Source organism: Chiloscyllium plagiosum, unplaced genomic scaffold (genome assembly GCF_037043375.1).
Source record: "Chiloscyllium plagiosum isolate Xiang-an unplaced genomic scaffold, Cpla_swu_hap1 HiC_scaffold_5, whole genome shotgun sequence".
Taxonomy (NCBI): Eukaryota; Metazoa; Chordata; class Chondrichthyes; order Orectolobiformes; family Hemiscylliidae; genus Chiloscyllium; species Chiloscyllium plagiosum.
In genome coordinates, this window is record NW_028270143.1 from 90,968,106 (window position 1) to 90,992,510 (window position 24,405).

The 24,405-nt window shown below is 42.9% G+C and overlaps 1 protein-coding gene across 2 annotated transcripts in view; it reads left to right on the forward strand.

Annotated features, from left to right (window-relative positions):
- Window positions 1-24,405, forward strand: part of LOC122550057 (patched domain-containing protein 3-like) — a 49,207-nt gene that overhangs the window by 2,896 nt on the left and 21,906 nt on the right. Inside the window, exon 2 of one of the 2 annotated variants that reach the window (XM_043690521.2) lies at window positions 18,842-19,003. The exons of the other annotated variant lie outside the window; for it this stretch is intronic. The gene's annotated coding sequence lies outside the window, so the exon portion shown is untranslated. The remainder of the gene's footprint in view (window positions 1-18,841; window positions 19,004-24,405) is intronic. 2 annotated transcript variants of the gene reach the window in all.

Consider the following 24,405-nt stretch of genomic DNA (forward strand, 5'->3'; position numbering starts at 1 on the left):
ACAGACAAGGTCTTTTCCCTGGGCTGGGGGAGTCCAGAACTAGAGGGCAAAGGGTGAGAGAGGGAAGATTTTAAGAGGACTTAAGGGGCAATGTTTTCATGCAGAAGGTGGTACATGTATGGAATGAGCTCCCAGTGGCAGTGGTGGAGACTGATACAATCACAACATTTAAAAGGCATCTGGCTGGGTATATGAATAGGAAGGGTTTAGAGGGATATGGACCAAGTGCTAGCAAATGGGACTAGATTAACTTTGGATATCTGGTAGGTGTGGACGAGTTGGACCATAGGGTCTGTTTCTGTGCTGTATGACTCTGATTCTGTATGCATGTTTTATACATGATAAAAAAAAAGTTCCATGGTTTTGTCAGAGCTCTTCCCCCTTTTTTTTCTGGTGAAAATGAAAACAAGCTTAGGTTTTTAATGTCATTGAACATTTTTTTTTAGCTCAAAAAGGATGGAATTAAATTCCTGACAAAATGTTAGTACCTGAAAATGATCAAGGCCCAGCTTTTGCTTCTGGGGTATAGAGTCGTAGAATTGATCCAACTCCTCCATGCTGACCAGGTCTCCCAAACTAAACTATGCCCATTGCTTGTGTTTGGCCATATCCCTCTAAACATTTCTCATTCGTGTGCCTATTCAAGTGTCACTTAAATGTTGCAGCTGCATCTACCACTTCCTCTGGCAGTTCAATCCACATATGAAACACCCTGTCTGTGGAAAAAAGTTGTTCCTCAAGTCCTCTTAAATTTTTCTCCTATCACCTTAAAATTAAGCCCTCTTGTTTTGAATTCCCACACCTTTGCTATTCACCCTATCTATGTCCCTCATAATTTGTATATGTTCATCCCTTAACCTCTTATGTTCCAGGGAAAGGAGTCCCAATGTATTCAGCTTCTCCTTATAATGCAAACCCTCGAGTCTCAGTAACATCCTTGTAAATCTTTTCTGCACCCTTTACAGTTTAATAATATCCTTCCTATAGCAGGGTGACCAGAACTGTACACAATACTCCAAATGTGGCCTCATCAACATCCTGTAGATCTGCAACATGACATCCCAACCTCTGTACTCAATGGACTGAGCAATGAAGGCAAGTGTGCCAATCACTTCTTTTACTGTCTACCTGTGAAACAACTTTCAAGGAACTATGTACCTGAACCCCGAGGTGTCTGTGTTCAACAACACTCCCAGGGCCCTACCATTAACTGTATAAATCCTGGCCTTGTTTGTCTTACCAAAATGCAACGCTTCACATTTACCTAAATTAAATTCCATCTGCTGCTCCTCAGCTCAGTGCCCAGATGATCAAGTATACTTAGATAAATCTCTTCACTGTTCACTATACAATCGATGTTGGTGTTATTTGCAAACTTACTCACCGTGCTTCCTATACTCTCATCAAAATTGTTTAGGTAAATGACAAACAACAGGGGATCCAGCACTGATCCCTCGGGAACACTGCTGTCACAGGCCTCCAGTCCAAAAAACAACTCGCCACCACCATCCTCTGTCTCCTAACACCAAGCCAATTTTGTATCTAATTGCCAAGCTGTCCTCTGGTCCCATGTGGTCCAATTTTATAAATTAGTCTACCATGCGGTACGTAGTCAAAGGCCTTACTAAAGTCCACTTAGACAACTCCTACTGCTCTGACCTCCTCTATCTTCTCAGTCACATCTTCAAAAATCTCACTCAAGTTTGTGAGACATGATTTCCTATGCACAAAGCCATAATGACTATCTCTAATCAGTCCATGCTTCTCCAAATGCATGTAGATCCTCTCAGAATCCCCTTCAAAAATCTACCAATGACTAATGTCAGATTCATCAATCTATGATTCCCAGGCTTCTCCTTGTAGTCTTTCTTAAAGACACAACATCAGCCACCCTCCATTCTTTTGTCACCTCGCCTATGGCTGTAAATGATTTTTTAAAAAAGTCTGCTCCAGGGGCTCAGCCATCTCTTGCCTATCTTCTCACACTGGGGCCCTCCAGGGGTGCTTACTCAGCCCCCTACTGTACTCGCTGTATACCCATAACTGCGTCATCAAATACCAGACTAATGCCATTTACAAGTTTGCTGATGTCACCACCATAGTTGGTCGAATCTCAGATGGTGATGAAACAGACTAAAGGTGCGAGATGGAAGACTCTGAAAAATGGTGCACTGAGAACAACCTAGCTCTCAATGTTGTCAAAACCAAGGAACTCGTTATTGACTTTCCAGCAGGATGTTACTCATGCCCCCCTACACATTAACAGCACAGAGGTGGAACGAGTGGAGAGTGTCAAGCTCCTGGGAGTGGTCATCATCAACAAGCTTTCTTGGACTCTTCAGGTAGACGCACTGGTTACAAAGGCCCAACAACGTCTCTTCTTCCTCAGGCAGTTGAGGAAATTTGGCATGACGGCGAGTACCTTTGCCAACTTTTATAGGTGCACCATTGAGAACATTCTGTCTGGATGTATCACTACCTGGTATGGCAACTGTACCATTCAAGATCGGAAATGGTTACAGAGAGTGGTGAACTCAGCCCGGACGATTACAAAGGCCAACCTCTCATCTATAGAATCCATCTACCAGGCCCGCTGTCAAGGAAAGGCTGCCAGCATTCTTAAAGATCCATCCCACCCTGGCAGTGCTTTTCTACAACCTCTGCCATTGGGGAGAAAGTACAGAAGCCTGAACACGTGCACCAGCTGGTTTCAAAACAGTTTCTACCCTACTGTTGTTAGACTACTGAATGGACTCTCAAACTCTTAGCATTCACCTGTATCTGTGTTTTTGTTTACCTATTATTTACTTATCTATGCTACTTAACTCTATGATCTGCCTGTATTGCTCACAAGACAAAGCTTTTCACTGTGCCTCGGTACAAGTGACAATAAATTCAATTCAATTCAAATTCAATGTATTGCAGTTTGCAGCAATAGTGTACCTGTGGTGGTATTATTTCTTTTTTCTCTTTTTCTTTTTTTTTTCTTTTTTTTCCTGTTTTTTTTTAAATTAACCCCCACACTACCACCTAAGTGCGGTAGTGCTTATTTTATCCCCCGCACCCGTGGTGTGTGTGTGCAGGTGTGAGACACAGTGAAAGACACAAAGTGCACAAATCTTTATTCAAATTCCACCACCAGGAAGATAGGAAAACACATGTGGTGGTATTAATATGTAAGGACTCAATGGAGTGCCAATGGAGTTCCTTGACTGGTGCTGTTAATCTACTCCAATCAGGGAATCCGGGCTGTCAGATAAGAAGTGTCAGACGTCTCACACCTACACACACACACCATGGGTGCTGGGGATAAAATAAGCACTACCGCACTTAGGTGGTAGTGTGGGGGTTAAAAAAGAAGGAAAAAAAGAAAACAAAAAGGGGGAAAAAAAAAGTGTCAGACATCCTGTTAACTCTGACAGCTGCATCTTAGGGAGCTAGAACTCTGCACATGTAAATAAAGGGTGACTTGGTGCTGGGATACCAGCCATTGTGAAGTTATTCCAGAGGTGTTGAGAGTGGAATGAATGATGTAACCATGCAAATGCACCTACCATCTAAAGCAAACATGGCCCATGTCAAGCTTCGTGAAGGACAGCACCCCCCTGCCAACTTTGCATGAAGATCTTCTCTGCCAAGGACTGGGTATTTATCCAGCTGTGAAGAGTGGTTTACCGAGTCTTTAACATCCCCATAAAAGTGAACCGACCCATCGAGCTTCACAATCAGTGCTGTCCATTCTGCAACTGGACTGGTTTGATGATTCCCTTGTTTTCCAGCCTTCTAATTTCTACCCCTAATTTTGCCCATAAGACAAATGGCACTGCATGGGCCTTGCAGAATTCAAACATACTCTACAACTGGCTTTATCATTGGAAAATTCAGAAAGTGGAGCATGAGAGTTGCAGGGTATTCAAATGGAATTGGACACCCTTGCCAGTCCAACTGAGCTTGGGGAACACCACTTGAGTGAAGGCAATTACATCGCCTCACTTGACATATCCTGAAGAGTGGGTTTGTAGGTCAACCCATAGCAAAACCCCAAAATAAAGCCAAGCCTCAATCAAACAGTTAAAATTTTGTTCAGAAGCCATTGCTGCTGGTATGCGGAGTAGAGACATCAAAAGAATCCCATGAGACCTTAAATTGAGTAAGAGACCTCAGGCTGGTATCCTGGACAGTATACACCTTGGAAAGTTCACCCACATCTGGTTTGAAACAGTTAAATGGCTCAGCAACATCCTAGTTAGAACCAATCAAAATAAACATTTGGTTAAATGGTCACCTGTTTATAATGTAGGTCGACACTGGTGCAGCTGTTTCAGTCTTTAACAAAGTTCGCTCTGGACTCCAACAATTAAATTTGTGCAAAGACCTGGGCTACACTGAGAACCTATACTAGGGAACCTTTTCAGATTAAGGGTGCGACTTCAGTGACAGCCTCTTATGCGAAGCAGTTAGTTCAGTCAACACTGATTGTAGTAAAAGCCTCTGTTCCAAGCTTGGTGGGGCAGAATTGGTTGAGAAAGATTCACCTAGCTTGTCTCAATGTTTTGATTAGAAAATAGCTGCCTGAGTCCTAATTAAATACCCAGAAATTTTTCAGGATGGTCTCAGGACTATCTAAGGAGCATGTTGACCAGAAAGCAATTCCACAATTCTGCAAGGCCCACGCAGGACCATTTGCCTTACAGGCATTTTTAGGGGCAGAAATTAGAAGGCTGGAAAGCAAGGGAATCATCAAACCCAATGCCATTTGCAGAATGGGCAGCACTGATTGTGAAGCTCAATGGGGTGCTTTATTTTAGTGGGGATGTTAAACACTTGGTAAACCACTTTTCACAGCCGGATAAATACCCGGTCCTTGGCACAGAAGATCTTCATGCAAAGCTGGCAGGCGATGCTGTCCTTCACGAAGCTTGACATGAGCCATGTGTACTTAGGTTAGATGAGGATTCCTAGACGTCTGCTACAATTAATACCTATAATGGTTTGTGTGAATATACGAGACTGCCATTGGGGATATCAACAGTCTGTGCAATTTTTCAGCGGACGATGGAAAACAATTTGCAAAGTCTACCCTAGATCATTGTTGATGGTCTAAACAACGTGCTAATAACAGGAAAGACCAGTAAGGAGCTTTGAGAGAACTTGGATATCTTCCTTAGATGTTCCTCCCAGGCAGGCAAATGCTTTAGAATGGAATAATATGTATACCAGGCACCCCAAGTGACCTTCATGTGCTACAGAGTTGACACGACTGGGTTACACCAGTTAGAAGATAAAGTGAAGGTGATCAAAGTTGCCCAGGCTCCCACACCTGAATTGGAGCTTAGGTCTTTCCAAGGGTGGCATGGTGGCCCAGTGGTTAGCACTGATACCTCACAGCATCAGGGACCCAGGTTCAATTCCCATCTTGGGCGACTGCGAGTGTGGAGTTTGCACATTCTCCCCATGTCTGCGTGGGTTTCCTCCCTCAAACCAAAGATGTGCAAGTTATGTGAATTGGCCATGCTAAGTTGCCTACAGTGTTCAGGGATATGTAGGTTAGATGCATTAGTTATGGGTAAACGTAGAGTAATAGGGTATGGGAATGAGTCTGGGTGGGTTACTCTTCAGAGGGTTGGTGTGGACTTATTGGGCCTAATGGCATGTTTCCACACTGTCGGGATTCTATGATTTTAGGGCTGGTGAAATATTACGGAAAGTTCATATATAACCTGGTCTCCATCCTTGCACCTTTGCATCAACTTGTAAAAAAATGCTCAGCCTTGGAAATGATCATGTAGCCAAACCAGAGCTTTCAGCGAAATGAAGAAACAGCTAGCATTCTCAAAGGTGTTGGCACACTGTAATCCCTAGTGAGATCTGGTGCTGATGTGTGATGCCTTCCCATTGGGCATTGGGGTAGAAATAACTCGTAGGTGGCCCAATAGAGGGGAACCCCCAATAGTGTATGCATCCAGGACTTTGGTTCATGCAGAGTGTAAATACGCCCAGACAGAGAAAAAAGGTTTGGCAGTCAGAGATGGAGTCAAGAAATTCCACAAATACCTTTTACAGATGTAAATTTGTAAAGTGATAAACTACAAACCTCTGCCAGTGGTGATGTGGGAAACCAGAGGGCCATCACAACCAGAATTGTAACCTTTTTGAACCTGGAGAGACCAGATCACAGTAGAGAACAGCATATTATTATGGGGAGCAAGAGTGATTGACCCCAGCAAATGTCACCACCAGATATCAGCTGAACTCCACCAGAGTCATCCAGGAGTTTCCAAAGTGAATATGTTAGCGAGAAAAGTTACATCTGGTGACCAGGATTGGATGCAGACCCATAGCTGCATTGCTGGGGCAGTGCCCAGAGTGCCAACAAGGACAAACATTATCGCCAGCAACTGCCCTACATTCGTGGAACAGGCCGGGTAAACCCTGGACTCGGTTACACGTCAACTATGCAGCTCCTTTCATGGGCTCAATGTTCTTAGGCACTGTAGATGCCCACTTAACATGGTTGGACATGCACAGAGTTCATTTGTCAAACACAATGATAGAAAATCTGTGCCCATCTTTTGCTGGAAAAAAACTCTTGGAAGTGTTGATCACAGATAATGGGGCATCGTTTACCAGCAGGGAATTTGAATATTTCCTAAAGTTCAATGGTATTTGTCATATGAGGACAGCTTTATACCATCCATTGTCCAAAGGTCTAACAGAAAAGGCAGTCCAAAATTTGAAGGTAAGCTTAAGAAAACAGCCTACAGCTTCACTAGATATGAAACTGTCCCGGTTCCTATTTGATTATTTGACCACTCCTCATAAAACGATAGGGATAGCTCCAGAAAAGTTGTTAATGGGGAGGCAACTTTGCACCAGGTTAAATCGATCTTCCCGGATGTTGGTGGGGGGGGGGGGGGCACAGGTTGGTAAGTGTTGGTTGTGGTTAATTGGCATCAGGAGTGCCAAAGCTGGACACAAGACTCTGCTAAGTGAGTGTTTATTTCAGGGGATGAAAGTTGGTGTAGGAATCTCAAGAATAGCTCTGCATGGATAAGAGGCATGGTTAACGCAAGTTCAGGTCCAGTGATGTGTAAAGTTCAGGTAGATGTGATGGCCGTGAACAAGCACATGGACCATATAAAAGCTGCAAATTTGCAAACAGTGCAGGAGCAAAAGATGCCCGGCTCCTTACAAGCTTTCCAACTGTTCCAGTGCCCATGGGTTCTCCCTATCCATCAAGTGTTGAAGATACCACAGAATCTGAAATGGACATGGAGGATGTTGATGCCTTTGCTGCCTGAAGAGGAGAATGAATTTCTTCTGAGACGCTCCGGGTGCAAGAGGTGAGCTAGTGTGCTTTACACGCTGCCCATGTCAGAGGCAGAGGTGGAGGAACTTGACCCCAGGAGCAACTGCAAACAAAACAGCTGTGCTTGGACTTGGTGAGATGGGAGTGGAAGAGATGAGGCGATTGTAATGAGGTCAGCCAGGTGTACCTCATAGAATATGAGTTCCCTGATTTGGAGTAGATTTACATCCCCATACGGGGAGCCCTGGCTGACAGATGAGAACGGGAGTGTCAGGCAGAGAGCTGGATCAGTGCCAAGGACTCTCCAGGTGCAAATAAAGGGTGACTTGGTGACGGGATAACAGCCTCTGTGGAATTATTTTGTTGTCCTGGTTAATATTGAGTATTTTAGTGTGTCATTGGAGTCGCAGTCACTCAGGCTAGCAAAGTTTACTCATTTTTTAAATTTAACCTATTTTTCCAATCAACTTGTTCACTGGTATTATTACACTCACCTCAAGAGCAGGTGGACTGGAATCCTGGTCTCCTAGTCCAGGGGTGGGACAGTACAAGAGGACAAGGCCTATTCAATCACATTCCTGATATGTGCCTTACAGATGGTGGAAAAGTCTTTGGGAATCAGGAGGTGAATTATTTACACAGAATACTCACTCTTTGGTTCATAATCACAATCCAGTTAAGCTTTTAGTTAATGATGACCTCAGGATGTAAATTGCGGGAACATAGTGATGGTAATGATGACTCTATCTTGTAAGAGATGCTCATTCCATCGCTCATATATGGCACTTGATATTTATCGGTTTAAGCAGGAGAGAATCAGATATTGTGGCACAGTGCTATACAGTTGGGAGCAAGCAGTCCCAGATATTATCAAATTGATTCCACAAGGCTCAGTTAGGGTGCGTGAGAGTTACAGGTTAGCCAGGAAAGACCCAAAGAGAGTGCTAAGAAGAGCCAGGAGAGGACATGAGAAGTCATTGACAGATAGGATCATGGAAAATCCTAAAGCTTTGTGTAGGTATATCAGGAATAAAAGAAAGAGCAGAGAAAGATTAGGGCCAATCAAGGATAGTAATGAGAAGTTGTGCGTAGAGTCTGAGGAGATAGGAGAAGCACCAGATGAATATTTCTCTTTAGTATTCACCCTGGGAAAAGATAATGTTATTGAGGAGAATACTGAGATACAGGCTACTAGACTAGACAGGATTGAGGTTCACAAGAGGGAGGTGTTAACAATTCTGGTAAGTGTGACAATAGGTAAGTCCCCTGGGTTAGTTGGGATTTATCCTAGGATTCTCTGAGAAGCCCGGGAGGAGATTGCCGAGCCTTTAGCTTTGATCTTTATATTGTCATTGTCTACAGGAATAGTGCCAGAAGACTGGAGGATAGCAAATGTTGTCCACTTGTTCAAGAAGGGCAGTAGAGACATCCATGGTAATTACCCTGACTTTGGTTTTGGGTAAGATGTTGGAAAAGGTTATAAGAGATAGGATTTATAATCATCTAGAAAGGAATAAGTTGATTAGGGATAGTCAATACTATTTTGTGAAGGGTAGGTCATGCCTTACAAACCTTGCTGAGTTCTTTGAGAAGTTGACCAAACAGATAGATGAGGGTAAAGTGATTGATGTGTATATGGATTTCAGTAAGGTGCTTGATAAGGTTCCCCAAGGTAGGCTATTGCATAAACTACGGAGGCATGGGATTGAGGGTGATGTAGAGGTTTTGATCAGAAATTGGCTAGCTCAAAGAAGACAGGGTGGTGGTTGTTGGGAAATGTTCATCTTGGAGTTCAGTTACTAGTGGTGTACTGCAAGGTTCTGTTTTGAGGCCACTGCTGTTTGTCATTTTTATAAACGATATGGATGAGGGCGTAGAAGGATTGGTTAGTAAATTTGCAGATGACACTAAGGTCGATGGAGTTGTGGTTAATGCTGAAGGATGTTGCAGTTACAGAGGGACAGTGATAAGCTACAGAGCTGGACTGAGAGGTGGCAAATGGAGTTTAATGAGGAAAAGTGTGAGATGATTCACTTTGGAAGGAGCAACAAGAATGCAGATTACTGGGGCATTGATGAGATTCTTGGTAGTGTAGATGAGCACAGAGATCTGTGTCCGTGTACATAGATCCCTGAAAGTTGCCTCCAGGTTGGTAGGGTTGTTAAGAAGGTATACAATGTGTTAACTTTTATTGATAGAGGGACTGCGTTTCGGAGCCATGAAGTCATCCTGCAGCTGTTCAAAACTCTGGCGTGGCCGCACCTGGAGTATTGTGTACAGTTCTGGTCACCGCATTAGGATGTGGAAACTTTGGAAAGGGTTCAGAGGAGACTTACTACGTTGTTGCCTGGTATGGAGAGATGGTCTTATGAGAAAAGGCTGAGGGACGTGAGGCTGTTTTCGTTGGAGAGAAGAAGGTTGAGATGTGATTTAATTGAGACATATAAGATACCAGAGGGTTAGATAGGGTGGACAGTGAGAGCCATTTTCATCAGATGGTGATGGCTAGTACGAGGGGGTATAGCTTTAAATTGAGGGTTGATAGATATAGGACAGATAGTGAATTTTCAGAAGATTTGTAGCTCAGGCTGAGGTTCTGGATGTAGGTTTGCTCACTGAGCTAGAAGGTTTGATTTCAGGCGTTTCATCACTATACTAGGTGGTGTAGCCCACTTTCTATTTATATGTTTGAGTTTCCTTGCGTTGGTGATCTCATTTCCTGTGGTGACATCATTTCCTATGGTGATGTCATTTCCTGTTCTTTTTCTCAGGGATGGTAAATTGGATCCAAATTGATGTGTTTGTTGATAGAGTTCCAGTTGGAATACCATGCTTCTGGGAATTCTCGTACATGTCTTTGTTTGGCTTGTCCTAGGATAGATGTGTTGTCCCAGTCGAAGTGGTATCCTTCCTCATCCATATGTAAGGATATTAATAAGAGAGGGTCATGTCATTTTGTGGCTAGTTGATGTTTATGTAACCTGGTGGCTAGTTTTCTGCAATTTGTCCGCTGTCATGTTTGTTACAGTCCTTGCACGGTATTTTGTAAATGACATTAGTTTTACTTGTCTGTATAGGGCCTTTCAAGTTCATTAGCTGCTATTTTAGTGTGTTGGTGGGTTTGTGGGCTACCATGATGCCAAGTGGTCTGAGTAGTCTGGCAGTCATTTCCAAGATGCCTTTGATGTAGGGTAGAGTGGCTAGGGTTTCTGGATGTGTTTTGTTGTGGTTTGTTGCTGAGAAATCGACGAACTTTGTCCATTGGATAACCATTCTTTTTGAGTACACTGTTTAGGTGTTTTTTTACTCTGTGTGTAGTTCCTCTGTGCTGCAGTGTGTGATGGCTTATTGAAATAATGTTCTGATGCAGCTTCATTTTGTGGATGTTGGGATGATTGCACCAGTAGTTCAATATTTGGTCCATATGTATTGTTTTCCTGTAGACGCTGGTTTGAAGCTCCCCATTTGCTGTTCATTTTACTGTGACATCCAGGAATGGCAGTTTGTTGTTGTTTTCCTCTTCTTTAGTGAATTTTATGCCAGTAAGGGTATTGTTGATGGTCTTGAAGGTTTCCTCTAATTTATTTCGTTTAGTGATGACAAAGGTGTCATCCACACAGCGGACCCAAAGTTTGGGTTGGATGTTTGGCAAAGCTGTTTCTTAGAGTCTCTGCATTCCTGCCTCTGCTAAGAACCCTGATATTGGAGATCCCATGGGTGTTCTGTTGGTTTGTCTGTAGATTTTGTTGTCAAAGGTGAAGTGGGTGGTAAGGCATAGGTCCACTAGCTTGACGATACTGTCCTTGGTGATGATGTTGGCGGTGTTCGGTGCATGTGTGTTTGGTTCTTCTAATAATGTAGTCAGTGGTTCCTTGGCCAGGTTGACATTGGATGTGAACAGGGCTGTTACATCAAAGGAGATAATTACTCCATCCTCTTCTGTCTTGGTGTCTTTGGTCTTCAGGAATTCTTGGATGGAGTGGCGTGAGTCTTCTGATAAGTATTTTAGTCTTTTGTGTAGCTCCTTGGCCAATCTGTAAGTTTGTCTTGCAGGTAATGAGACTATGGGTCTGAGGGGGGGCCCCTGGTTTATGAATTTTGGGCAATCCGTAGAAGCATGGTGTGTTGGATCCGTCTGGTTTCATTTCTTTGAAAGTTGGTCTTACTTATTTCTCCAGATTTCTAGAGTTTTTTTGAGTAGGGCTTTGATTCAGTTCTCTAGTTGTGGGGTTGGGTCTATTGCCACTTGTTGGTAAGTGTTTGTATCTGCAGGTTGTGCATTTGCTTTCTCAAAGTAGTCTCTTTGATTTAAGGTGACTGTCAAGCGTCCTTTGTCTGCAGGTAGGATAACAATGTTTTTATCGTTTTTTAGTCTTTTTAGTGCTTTTCTTTCTTGTTTATTGAGTGTGTTGGTGCGACTGCCTGTCTGATGGTTTGCTGGGTTTCTTTTGTGAGTTTGTTGTCTTTCAGTATTGTTTCTAATGCTGCTAAGAAATCTTTCTTGTCTGCATCCTGGAAGTTATAATTTAATCCTCTTACTAAGACTTTTTTTCAGTGCCTGTTAAGGGTCACTCAGATAAGTTTCATTTTTATCCATGCTTCTGTGTTGTCAGTGTTGTTATTTTGTGTAAGTTTGTCTAGTTACTTTTTTGCAGGTCTAGTTTTTTTCATTTTCTGTGTATGTCGCTGTTTAATATCTATGGCTGTTTGTCCATTCATGGTCTGTTGCATTAGTGACTAAAGCTTTTTGGTGCAAAATTTTCTGGTTGTATTTACGGAGTCTGTTGTGGATGAGGAAGGACACCACTTCGATTGGGACAACACATCCATCTTAGGACAAGCCAAACAGAGACATACACAAGAATTCCTAGAAGCGTGGCTCTATATCAACAAACACATTGACTTTGATCCCATTTACCACCCCTGAGAAAAAGAACAGGCAATGACATCATCCTAGGAAATGACGTCACCACAGGAAATGACATCACCAGCCCGAGGAAACTCAAATATATAAATATAAAGTGGGCTACACCACCAGTGTTTCATTCGGAGGCTCACCAACCCAACCACCCTGTAACACCCGGACGAACCAACCCAACCACCCTGTAGCACAGCATTTCAACTCCCCCTCCCACTCCACCGAGGATATGCAGGTCATTGGGCTCATCTACCGCCAAACCACAACAACGCGACGGTCGGAGGAGGAGCGTCTTATCTTCCGACTGGGAACCCTCCAACCACAGGGGATGAACTTGGACTTCACCAGTTTCTTCATCCCCCCCTCCCCCCACCTTGTCTCAGCCGAATCCCTCCAGCCCGGCACCGCCTTCCTGACCTGCAGTCTTCTTCTTGACCTCTCCGCCTCCATCCTACTCCGACCTATCACCCTCACCTTGACCTCTTTCCACCTATCACATTTCCAACGCCCCTCCTCCAAGTCCCTCCTCCCTACCTTTTATCTTCTCCTGCTGAACACTCTCTGCTCATTCCTGAAGAAGGGCCTGTGCCCGAAACGTCGAATCTCCTGTTCCCTGGATGCTGCCTGACCTGCTGTGCTGTTCCAGCAATAAAGTTTCAACAACAATCACTGAAGATGTTACCTAGTATGGTGATGAAACATCTGAAAACGAACCTTCCAGCTCAGTGAGCAAACCTACATCAATAGAGCACAGATGTCAGAGGTAGTTTCTTTACTCAGAGAGCAGTAGGGGTGTGGAATGCACTGCCTGCAACAGTTGTAGACTTGCCAAACTTAAGAGCACTTAAATGGTCATTGGATAGACATATCAATGAAAATGGAATAGTGTAGGATAAATAGGCTTTAGATTGGTCAGTCAGATCAGCGTAACATTGAGGGCCGAAGGGCCCCTACTGTGCTGTAATGTTTTATGTTCTATCCCATGAAGTCACTCGATATGAACACCCACGCCCAAGAAAAAGCTGATGGATCAGCATTCTTTAAAGTTGAATACTACATGGTAGACTCGAGGTGTTTCAGAGTAAGGCGCTCAGCTAGAGCGCGTCCATTCCTTATGTTTCTGTCATTTTTTTTTCTCTCTGTTTCTTGTCTTCTTTCTTCTCCCAGACTCCCAGACTCCCAGGGGTCCTCCTGGCCCAGTGTGTGGAGGCACGTGGTGGTCTGTCAATCCAGCATTTGAGGCAGCTACCAGTGAGAGTGAGGTATAGTCAGGTGATCAGAGACTGTGAGCAGGTCCTGCAATCGGAGGCTGCGAATGGGTTGTTCCTGGACTTCTTCCAAGGCAGCAAGAGGAGATCTAAGGTGGCAGCTTCAGCGGGAGCAACTGCAATAGTGGTATTGTGGCCCAATATGGGAAAAGTGAGCAGTGCGGGAGGTTTCCTGGTATCTGCAGCAGCGGGAACAGACAGCTAAGGTCTCCCAGAGAGTGACCTAAGGGGAAGAGATTGGTCCCCCAATAAGCACTCCAAGACTGTTAAACTTTTAAAAATTTATTCCTTTTATCTTTCTCGTTTACATTAAGAACTTTAATGGTAACTATTACTTTATTTCCTTCTTTTCTGCTTATTCTATGACAGTCTAAAATGCTTAACATTTTAAACTTTGTTTCTTTACTACTTTGTATCTGAGATTTCTGTACCTAGATACTTCGGTACCTAGGATGGTCCCGTGTGTGGCGACATTAGACACTTTTCCCTGTACTTCTTTATCTGTGTCCACATGACAATAAAATCTAAATCTAAACATGAGAAATCATTGAAGGTGTCAAGGGCCCAGAATGTATTTTAAATGGAGGACTTCAATATCCATTACCAACAGTATCTCAGTATCACCACTACTGACCAGCTGGTCAAATCCTAAAGGACAGAGCTGCTCATTGGATCTGTAGCAGGTAGTGAGGGGAAAAACATACTTCACCTCATCCTCATCAATCTGCCTGTTGTCGATAAAACTGTCCATGACAGCGTAGGATGGAATGACCACCACACAGTCTTTTTTCAATATATTTATATTGGAAAACATTTTTTTTATTCTTTTACAAAAAAATTATAAAAATACAAACATACAAAAGAATAGGGATAACACAACATTGCTAATATTATTGTAATATAATAATAAACTACCCTACTGTCCTACAAGATACAATTGTCTTATACTTACTCAAATTAAACTAAAATCAAATTAAATGAAGTGAAATTAAATTTAAATTTAAATTAAATTAAGTTACATTACTCTACTCGCCACGCCTTTACCAAAGTTCCTGTCCACAGGAGCAACAATTATTATACCAGTAATTACCAAATCTGGCCCCCACGCCTAGACAAAAGCTCTAGTCAGTATCACCGGCAAATCCATGTCTATGTAATTGCCACGTCTTCTAAAATTGCTCCATATTTGTAAGATAATCTTAGGGGATGTGCTCCATCACGAATCTGCACCACCCTGTAAGACCTGGGTTTTTTTCTGAAGTCCAATTCATTATAATGTTCCTCTTGCACAGTATGTAAGAATGTTAAATAACCTCTTCCCATGTTCATTCTGAGAGGGCAGATTCCCAAAAGAAGGGACACCGGGTCTGCCTTAATTCCCAGGATCTTCTCCAACTCATTCACTATGGCACCCGAGTATCTACGAATCTTGAAATATGACCAGAAGCAATGTATAAGGGTGCCTGTGCTAATTTTACATTTAGGCTATCCTGGAGACGATCCTTCTTGTAATTTGTTAACATCTCTGGTGCCATATGGGCCCTGTGAAGAACCTTGAATTGCATAGCTTGTGCTTTATTGCATATTGAGATTTTCTTCACATTCTCCCATATATCCTCCCATGTTTCTGATGAAATTTCTTCTCCTAGTTTCTGATTCCAGATTCCATGGAGTATCTCCATATCTCCCAAGTTACTCCCTCTCTGTAAATGATATATGGTACTGACTGAGAGAGCACCCGCACACTGGAGCACTCTGCTCTCTCTGTCCGGCTTGTAGGGCTGAGCCAAGATCGTGGTCCTCCTATGTATGTAATCCCTAACCTGGAAGTATCGGAAGAGGTCCCTACTAAGTAGCCCATATTTCTGACTTAATTGGTTAAAAGACGTCAAGACCTCTCCCTCAAATACGTCTCCTGAACAGGGGATTTCCTTGCTCTCCCATGCTTTGAAGCCAAAGTCCATTGGCCCCAGCCTGAATCCTGGAGCTCCCACAAAGGGGGGTAAACGGCGAGGTCTTAAGCAAATTGCCCTTACCCTGCCGCATTATTCTCCATGCTTTCAGTATGTTTAAGATAATTGGGCTCTTACAATGCTCAGCCATGGATTTCATCTTATCCATAAATAGTAAATTTAAGAGGGGACACTTGTGGACTCAAGCCAACCAGTGAACTTCTACAGCACCTGTCAGGGTAGCAACAACAGGAGCGTCCTCGTAGGATATAATAGCTGAGGAAGAACATTCATTTTAATCAAGGCTATTCGGCCTAACCATGCTATTAGTAATCCATCCCATCACTGCAGGTCCTGTTTTATCCTATTAAACAATAGCAAAAGTTACCTCTGTACATCTGATAGAAGACGGGGGTGGGTAATAATAATTCCCAAATAGAGAAAACCTTTTGGCAACCCTGAAAGAGAAACTGCGTTCCATCCTCCAGCTCAGGCACTCCCACCAATCCCACAGGGACATGGCTTCCAACTTTATAAAATTTATCCTGTATCCCAAAAAACTGCCAAATAATTTAATTTTTTGTTTTAGCTGGGGTACGGATTTTTCCGGGTTAGTCAGAAACAGAAGGATATCCTTTGGCCTTCCTACTATTTTTACCTCCCTACTATTTCAGGATCCTTCTGGATGGCCTCTACCAACGGTTCAGTTACCAAGGTAAATAGCAGGGGCGCGACAGGACACCCATGTCAGCTACCTCTCCCAGTACTATAATCCGATTTAACACTGTTTGTGATAACGCTGCCTTAGGATCATTATATAGCAATGCCACCCGCTGAGCGAAGGCTCCCCCAAGACCAAAACAATCCAGAACGCACAGAGATATGACCACTCCACCCGAACAAACGCCTTTTCTGCATCCAGGGAGACCACCGAGCCCGGAATCAATCTCTGCTGACATACTTGCACTATATTCAATACCCTCCTGATATCAAGCTTCGACCCTTGATAAAACCTGTCTGGCCTTGTTTTATAATAACAGGCAGTACCTTTTCCAGCCTACAAGTGACTACATTCACAGAAGTGGCTCAGCCAACATGTATATAAACTCCTTGTAAAACTCACTTGGGAACCCATTTGGGCCATGTGATTTGCCACTTTGGAGCTGCCTTACTGCCTCTTGTACTTCTTGTATTGTCAGGAGTGTATTTAAAATGGAGGCCTGCTCTGCAATTATACCAGAGAAGTCCAAGTTCTCGAAAAAGGAGTCCATTCTCGCTACTCATCCTCAAAACCCTCTGACCGGTATAACTCTGTATAGAATTCCCAAAATCTGGCATTAATCTTTTTCAGCTCATGGATGATAGTACCAACTCTCTCCCTAATAGATACAATGGACTGCGGAGCACTTTCCTTTCTAGCCAGGTAAGCCAGGAATTTACCTGGATTATCCCTACATTCGAACAACCTTTGCTTTGCAAAGGAGGCCTCTCCTTTTGCCACCTCCGTAAGTGCAGAGTCCAGAGCAGCCCAGAGAGCAATGGCTCGTTGTAACTTAACCACAGATGGCCTGTTATAATATGCTGACTCGGCTGCTTCCAGCCAGGCCTCAAGCACCAGCTGCTGCTCCCCTCTCTGCCTCTTTCTAGTTGTTGAATATGAGATGATCAAACCCCTTAAATACACGTTGGTGGTCTCCCAAAGCACTGATGGATTACTGGCCATACCGAATTGATGGTCCAGAAGACCCTGAACTCTCTTGTAGTGTACTCCACAAATTTGCCAACCTTCAACAGAAATGGATCCATACGCCGGTGCCATGCACCAGTTTCATTACCCTTAATCTTGATATCCAAGTACACTGCCACATGGTCCGAAATAGTTACGTTCCCAATCCTGTAGTCTAAACAATGAGTCTAAACAACCAATGTAATAAAGAACACATTAGTTCTTATGTGGCACTTGTGTGGGTTGGAGTAGAAGGTAAAATTCCTCTCATTAGGGTGGAGACACCTCCATACATCCACTAGCCCCAACTCCCTACACAAGTCCACAAGCTGCCTAGATTGCAAGGGTATACCTAACAGATCCCTTGGCATCTTGTCTACCCCGGGGCCCATGAGACGATTAAAGTCTCCTCCAATGATTGTGCGGTGCACCTCAAGAGCCATGAATTTAAAGCCTGCGTCAATGAAAAATTTGAGGGTGTGCACTGGGGAACAATAAATGTTCAAGATGCCATACTGTTCTCCGTGTACTAAGGTCTTGAGAATGCTGAATGCCTGTGTTCATCCCTGATTTGATCTATTATCTGGAAAGGGAGGTTCTTTTGTACCAGTCTGGCCATTCCTCTACTTTCAGAGTTGAAGAAGAATACCCTATCATATCCCCTTGCTGTGACTTCAAATGTTCCCCATCAGTTAAGTGTGTCTCCTGCAGCAGAGTAATGTCAACCCTTTCCTTCCTAAGGTTTGAGAGCACCTTTTTCCTTTAACCGGGAGAATAGCTTGCTGTTATATTCCAGGTGCACCATCTGAACGGATCATGGGCCATGACTGCCCACCACAGCCCTTGGTCCCCGAGAGGAAGAAGCTTATTGAATGTGCAGCAAATGGAAAAAACAGACTTTACAGAATCTAAAAAAAACTATCCCTACAAACTCTACTGAAACTAAAAAATCTGACCACTACGCTGAAATTGAACGAATAAACATCTAAACCACAAATTGCTAGAGATTTCCCCCTGTCACCCATAGGGGGCATTCTTTCCAAACCTTACAGCCATCCTGGTTCCTTCCAGCTAAGGCTGCGCCGCAGACCCAAGCAATGCACAGACAAAGAAAACAAGTTATTTACACCCATGGACATTAACAATGGACGCCGTCCACTCCCCCTCCGTACCTCAATTCCATACATCTTTACACAAAAGAAATAACCACCCCTCACCCAGAAAAAAGAGCAGTGAAGTAACAGATAATTACAAAATGGATGAAATATTAAACAAACTATGTTTTACACCAAAGCAGTGCCAAGCCTATAGGACCAAAAACCAAGGGAAAAGAACAAAGAAAAAGTAAAAAAAATACCATTGTCCGTAATTATCTACTCCCCCCACTGCCCAAGTCATTTATTTTAGAGTTCAAAAATTCTTTTGCTTTTTCTGCCGAGTCGAAAATATAAACAGACCCTCCATGATTAAAACGCAGTAATGTTGGGTACCTCAGAGAATATTGAATATTCAGGTCTCTTAATTTCTTCATCAAAGGATTTCCTCCTCTTAATTATGGCTCTGGAAGAGTCTTGGAAGAACATTATTCTTGAACCTTTATTCGCCAGGGTCTGTGGATCTCTTGCCAGTCCTGTGGAGGTTTCTGTTATTAACTGCTTCTCTTTATAGTGCTGGAGTCACACTAGGACCGGGCGGTGAAGCCAATCCAGTGGGCCTGCTCCACACTCACCTGGCCTGACTCGATCTCCAGTCCCAGGAACTTTGGGAGCCACTGTTCCAAGAATCCAACCAGACTCTTGCCCTCCTCGCATTCTGGATGACCGATGACCCGTAAGTTTTTCCTCCGATCTTGGTTCTCAAGGTTGTCAACCTCATCCAATAGGGCCTGAACCTGGCCTTCCAAGGTTTGGATCTGCCCCTCCAAGTTCTCCGTCGCAGTCTCCGATGCCGCAATCCTTTGCTCGACCACTTCCACACGTCAATCCCACATCTAGATCCTCTGCTCGTGCTTTTTCAGCATGGCAGAGATCAGCTCTAGCACTGTTTCAATTTTTCCTCGGAGTTTTATGAACTCTGAGAGTAAATGCTGCTGCTCCACCGGGTTCAAAGGCGCTGCCATGGGAGTCGGAGCAGCACTGTGGGTGCGCCTGACACAATAGGGGAATGCCCTGCCTGCTGTAATCCTTTTTCCTTCCTTTCCCTTGTTCGTCTTCATCTTGATCCCAGAATTTGCAAATCAAAATTTAAGAGGTTCGAGGTTCTTTTCCTGCTTTGTGCTACCAGTCTTTCTTAGGGGTGGCTAATGGGGGAGGTGTAGAATCCCACCTTGCTTGCAGACTTTTCAGATTGCCGCCATCTTGGATTTCACCACACAGTTTTTGAGGTTCACTGTGTTTTGTGTAAAGTGTGGCACGGTGGCTCAGTGGTTAGCGCTGCTGCCTCACAGCACCAGGGACCTGGTTCAATTCCAGCTTTGAGCAACAGTCTGTGGGGAGTTTGCACATTCTCCCTGTGTTTGGATTTCCTCTGGGTGCTCTGGTTTCCTCCCACAGTTCAAAGATGTGCAGATTAGGTCAATTGGTCATGCTAATTTGCCCATAGTGTGAGGGATGTGTAGGCTAGGTGAATTAGTCAAGGTAATTGTAGAAATAGGGTGGGAGTGTGGGAATGATGCTTTTTGGAGGGTCAGTATGGACTCAATGGGCCAAATGGCTTGCTCCTACACTGTTGAGGTTCTATTCTAGAATTTTCTCCCCTCCCCCAAGCTGGATGTCCTTCCCAATATTCCTAATGACCTTTTCTCTTCACCCTCTGGTCAGGGGAGGTAGTATAGCTGTATCACCCTGACCAGCCCTGACAGAATTTTAAACATTTCAATGAGATTCTTTCATTCTTCTGAACTCCAGTGAATAAAGTGTCCACTCAATTTGCATTGTTCTCATAAGACAAACTGCCGTCCCAGGAATTAGTCCAGTGAACTTTAGCTGTACTCTGTATAGAATGTATATCTTTTGCTTGATAAGGAGTTAAAAACTGCACAGAATACTCTAGGTGCGCATACACACACACCCCTGTGCAGCTGCAATAAGATTTCTTTGTTCCTGTACTCAACCCCTCTCGCCATGAAGGTCGGCATACCATTTGCTTTCTGAATTGCTTGCTGCACCTGCATGCTTGGTTTCAGTGACTAGTGTACAGAGGCACCTTGTAAATTTCCACCTTGACCAATTATCACCATTTAAATATTACTTTGCCAATTTGTTTTTCTCACCAAAGTGGACAACGTTGTATTTATCCGCATTATACTGCATCTGCCACGTACTTACTCATTCACTCAACTAGTCTATGTCATCTTGAAGCCTCTTTACATTCCCTCGCCATTCACAATCCCATTTAGTTTTGTGTCATCAACAAATTTGGGAATATTATATTTGACTCATTGATTTATATTCCGAATAGCTGAGGCCCAAACTAGGAAGAGAGTGTGGTGCTGGCAAAGCACAGCAGGTCAGACAGCATCAGAGGAGCAGGAGAAATGACGATTCGGGCATTAGCCCTTCCTGAATAAGGACTTTTGCCCGAATTGTCAATTCACCTGCTGCTTGGATGATGCCTGCCCTGCTGTGCTTTTCCAGACCACACTCTCAACTCTGACCTTCAGCATCTGCAGTCCTCATTTTCTCCTTTTTGCCCAAGCTACTAAAGCACTATCACTGCCTTCTACTCTGAAAAAGACTCATTTTTCCTACTGTCTGTTTCCTGTCTGCTAACCAATTTTCAATCCATGCCAGCTGTATTACCACCAATCCCACGTGTTTTGAATTTGCACACTAAACTATGTGAAACTGTATCAAGTTTCTTGTTTTGCCTTCCTCTATTCTACTAGCTGCACCCTCACAAAAAACTCCAGCAGGTTTGTGAAATACTATTTTCCTTTCATAAATCCCATTGGTATGTTCTGGGTGTCCTGTGATCTCATCCTTTATAATAATTGCCAGTACTTTTACTACTACTGATATTAAACAAAGTGAACTGTAATTCCCTGTTTTCTCCCTCTTTTTCCTTTTAAAAAAAATAGTTTGTGTTACATTTGCCACCCTGCAATCTGCCCAGCCTGTACAGAATCTTCAGAGGTTTGGAAATGATGACCAGTTTACCCACTATTTCCATGGCCACCTTCTTTAGTTCCCTGGGATGTTGATTATTAGCCTTTGGGATTTATCAGCATATCATCCTAATAATTTCTCTGACACTTATAAAATGTTAATATGAATTCCTTAAATGCTTCTTTCCCATTTGACATTTGCTTCTGTAGCATTTCTAAGAAGGCAATTTGTGTCTTCTGGGAAGATAGAACTAATGCACTTGTTTAATTACTCAGCCATTTCCTGCCCCCAATTATGAATTGTTCTTATTCAGACTGTAAGAGACCTACATTTGTTTGCACCAAACTTTTTCCTTTTACATGCTTATAGAAACTGTTACAGTTTGCTTTTATTTTCCATGAAAGTTTACTCTCTTACTTTATATTTCCCCTCTTAATCAATCTCTTGGTCCTCCTTTGCTGAATTCTAAACTGCTCCCAGTCCACTAAGAACACCGGCGGAAGGCTGTTATTATGCAATCAAAAATATTTGCCCTTTGTGAAACATCCTGGTAGTAAAAAAGAATGGTTGCAACCAAAAAAGCATACCTGACAATGAGGGCCTTTTTTGTAGCATCAGCAAACGACCTTGGATCTAACGCTGTTCTTAAATTCTTTTGTTAACCACAGGTGAGCCATTTTCACAGTTGTGTTCTTTCGCCTAAAAGGAATGTATAAATGTTACAACGCATGTAGTTTTTCCTTGGATATTAACCATTGCCAATCCATTCTCATGCTTTTAAATCAAGTTACCAAGTCTTTTACAGCCAGCCCAGCCCCTCATTCCTTCATAATTTCCTTTGAAGTTTGGTATTTGTTTAAATTTAGAGCCTAGTTTCATAAGATGTAAGAGCAGAAGCAGGCGATTGAGCCAATCGAGTCAACTTCACCCACGAGATCATGGCTGATCTGATCATTCCCAGCTCCACTTTCCTGCTCTCTCCCCATAACCTTGATTTCCTTACTGATTAAAAATCTGTTTATTTCAGCCTGGAATATACTCAGTGACCCAGCTTCTACAGCCCACTGTGGTAAAGAATTCCACAAATACACTACTCTGCGAGAGAAGACATTTCTCATCATCTCTGTCTTAAATGGCCTACCACTTACTGTGAAATTATGCCCTCTGGTCCTAGACTCTTCCACAGGTGGAAGCAACCTTCCGTGTCATGCCCCTAAGAATCTTGTGTTTCAATAAGATCCACATCTCATTCTTTTGGACTTCAGGCTCAACCTATTCCATTTGTCTTCTCTCCATACCTAGAATGAGCCAAGTGAACTTTCTCTGGACTGCATCCAATGCCAGTACATCTTTCCTTAGATAATAGGCCCAAGATTGTTAACAATATTCCAGCTTTGATCTGACTTGCATAGTTTTCGCAAGACTTTCCTATTATTATGTTCCATTTCCTTTCAAATAAAGGCCAACTTTCCATTTGTCTTCTCTGATACCTGCTGAAGTTAATGGTTGCTTTTTGTGATTTATGCACAAAATTCCTCTGTTGTGCAGTGTTGTGCAGTTTTTCTACATTTTAAATAATATTCATCTCCTAAACTCTTCCTGCCAAAGTGAATAACCTCATATTTTCCCACATTATATTCCTCACTTACTCATTTGCTTAATATGAAAATGTGATAAAAATATATTAAAACAATATGATCACTACCTTTTAAGAAGTTAACAGCTAGAAAGGTGGGCTTGCTCACATGGTGTCTGCACACTTGTAGTAATGACAGTACAAGAAGATTGTTTTGGGAGTTAAAGTACATTTGCTACATTCAGTGAGGTCAGGTTAAGCATAGCTCAAAGCAGGTTAAGTTGTCATGGCGCTAGTGGAGCTTCCCTGAAAGTTTACTGCTTTCAGCTTTTCTGGGTGTGTATTTTCTGGAACAGATTAGTTGCAGCTTAGAACTTGGAAACTGCTGAGGCAGAAGTGAGTCTTATCAGCACAAGTACTGCTGTAAGCAAACTTCAGGCAGTTAGGGCTCAGGAGAAGTTCCAGGGAGTGGTGACTCCGCTGTGAAATAAGTGAGGGCTAAAAGAAGTCATGCGACCCATCATTGCTGGCTAAGTGCAGCTAATTGTAGTGAAGAAAAAAACAGGAATCCGTTTTAATGAGATTCATTAACACACAGTATTGCTAATACATGTTTGGGATCCATCTTGACTGCATTGGCCATTTAAAGTGCAACCTATGAGATGTTCACCCAATGTTAATTTGATAATTTGTGTTTACCTTGTAACACTAAATGTCTTGAATCCTTTTACCTAGTGAAGAAAACCACAAGCAATATTTGATTGACGCAATTGTGAAAAAAATCTGAGCTTAGAGAAATTCACTAGTTTGGTTGAAGTTAGCAGTTTGATAAAATCTGAAGTTGTTCTGATAATGAGTCCTGAGGCACTCATTCTTTGGAGAAGATTGAACTATTAAGACATGAACAGTTGTTAAGATGGTCCGAGATGGAGATACTCTGTAGGTGTTGCAAAGCTTGATCTTTGAAAACCAAGAACAGGAATCCGTTTTAATGAGATTCATTAACACACAGTATTGCTAATACATGTTTGGGATCCATCTTGACTGCATTGGCCATTTAAAGTACAACCTATGAGATGTTCACCCAATGTTAATTTGATAATTTGTGTTTACCTTGTAACACTAAATGTCTTCGGGCTTATGCCCGAAACGTCGATTCTCCTGTTCCTTGGATGCTGCCTGACCTGCTGCGCTTTTCCAGCAACACATTTTCAGCTCTGATCTCCAGCATCTGCAGCCCTCACTTTCACACTAAATGTCTTCCCAATGTACACAAAGAACTGTACAGCACAGGTTAAGGCCATTTAGTCCTTAAATATTGCTATTGTACCTGTTTCTGCCACCACCTCAGGCAGCACATGCTAGCCCCTTCCAATTTTCTGTGTTTTAAAAAAAAAACCTTGCCTCTCACATCTCCTTTAAACTTTTCCCCCTTCTATCTTAAACTTATGTCCCATAGTAATTGACATTTCTATCCTGGGAAAATGATTCTGACTATCCATACCTGTCTTCATTTTGTATATTTTGTATATTAGAGCATTTAAAAAGAA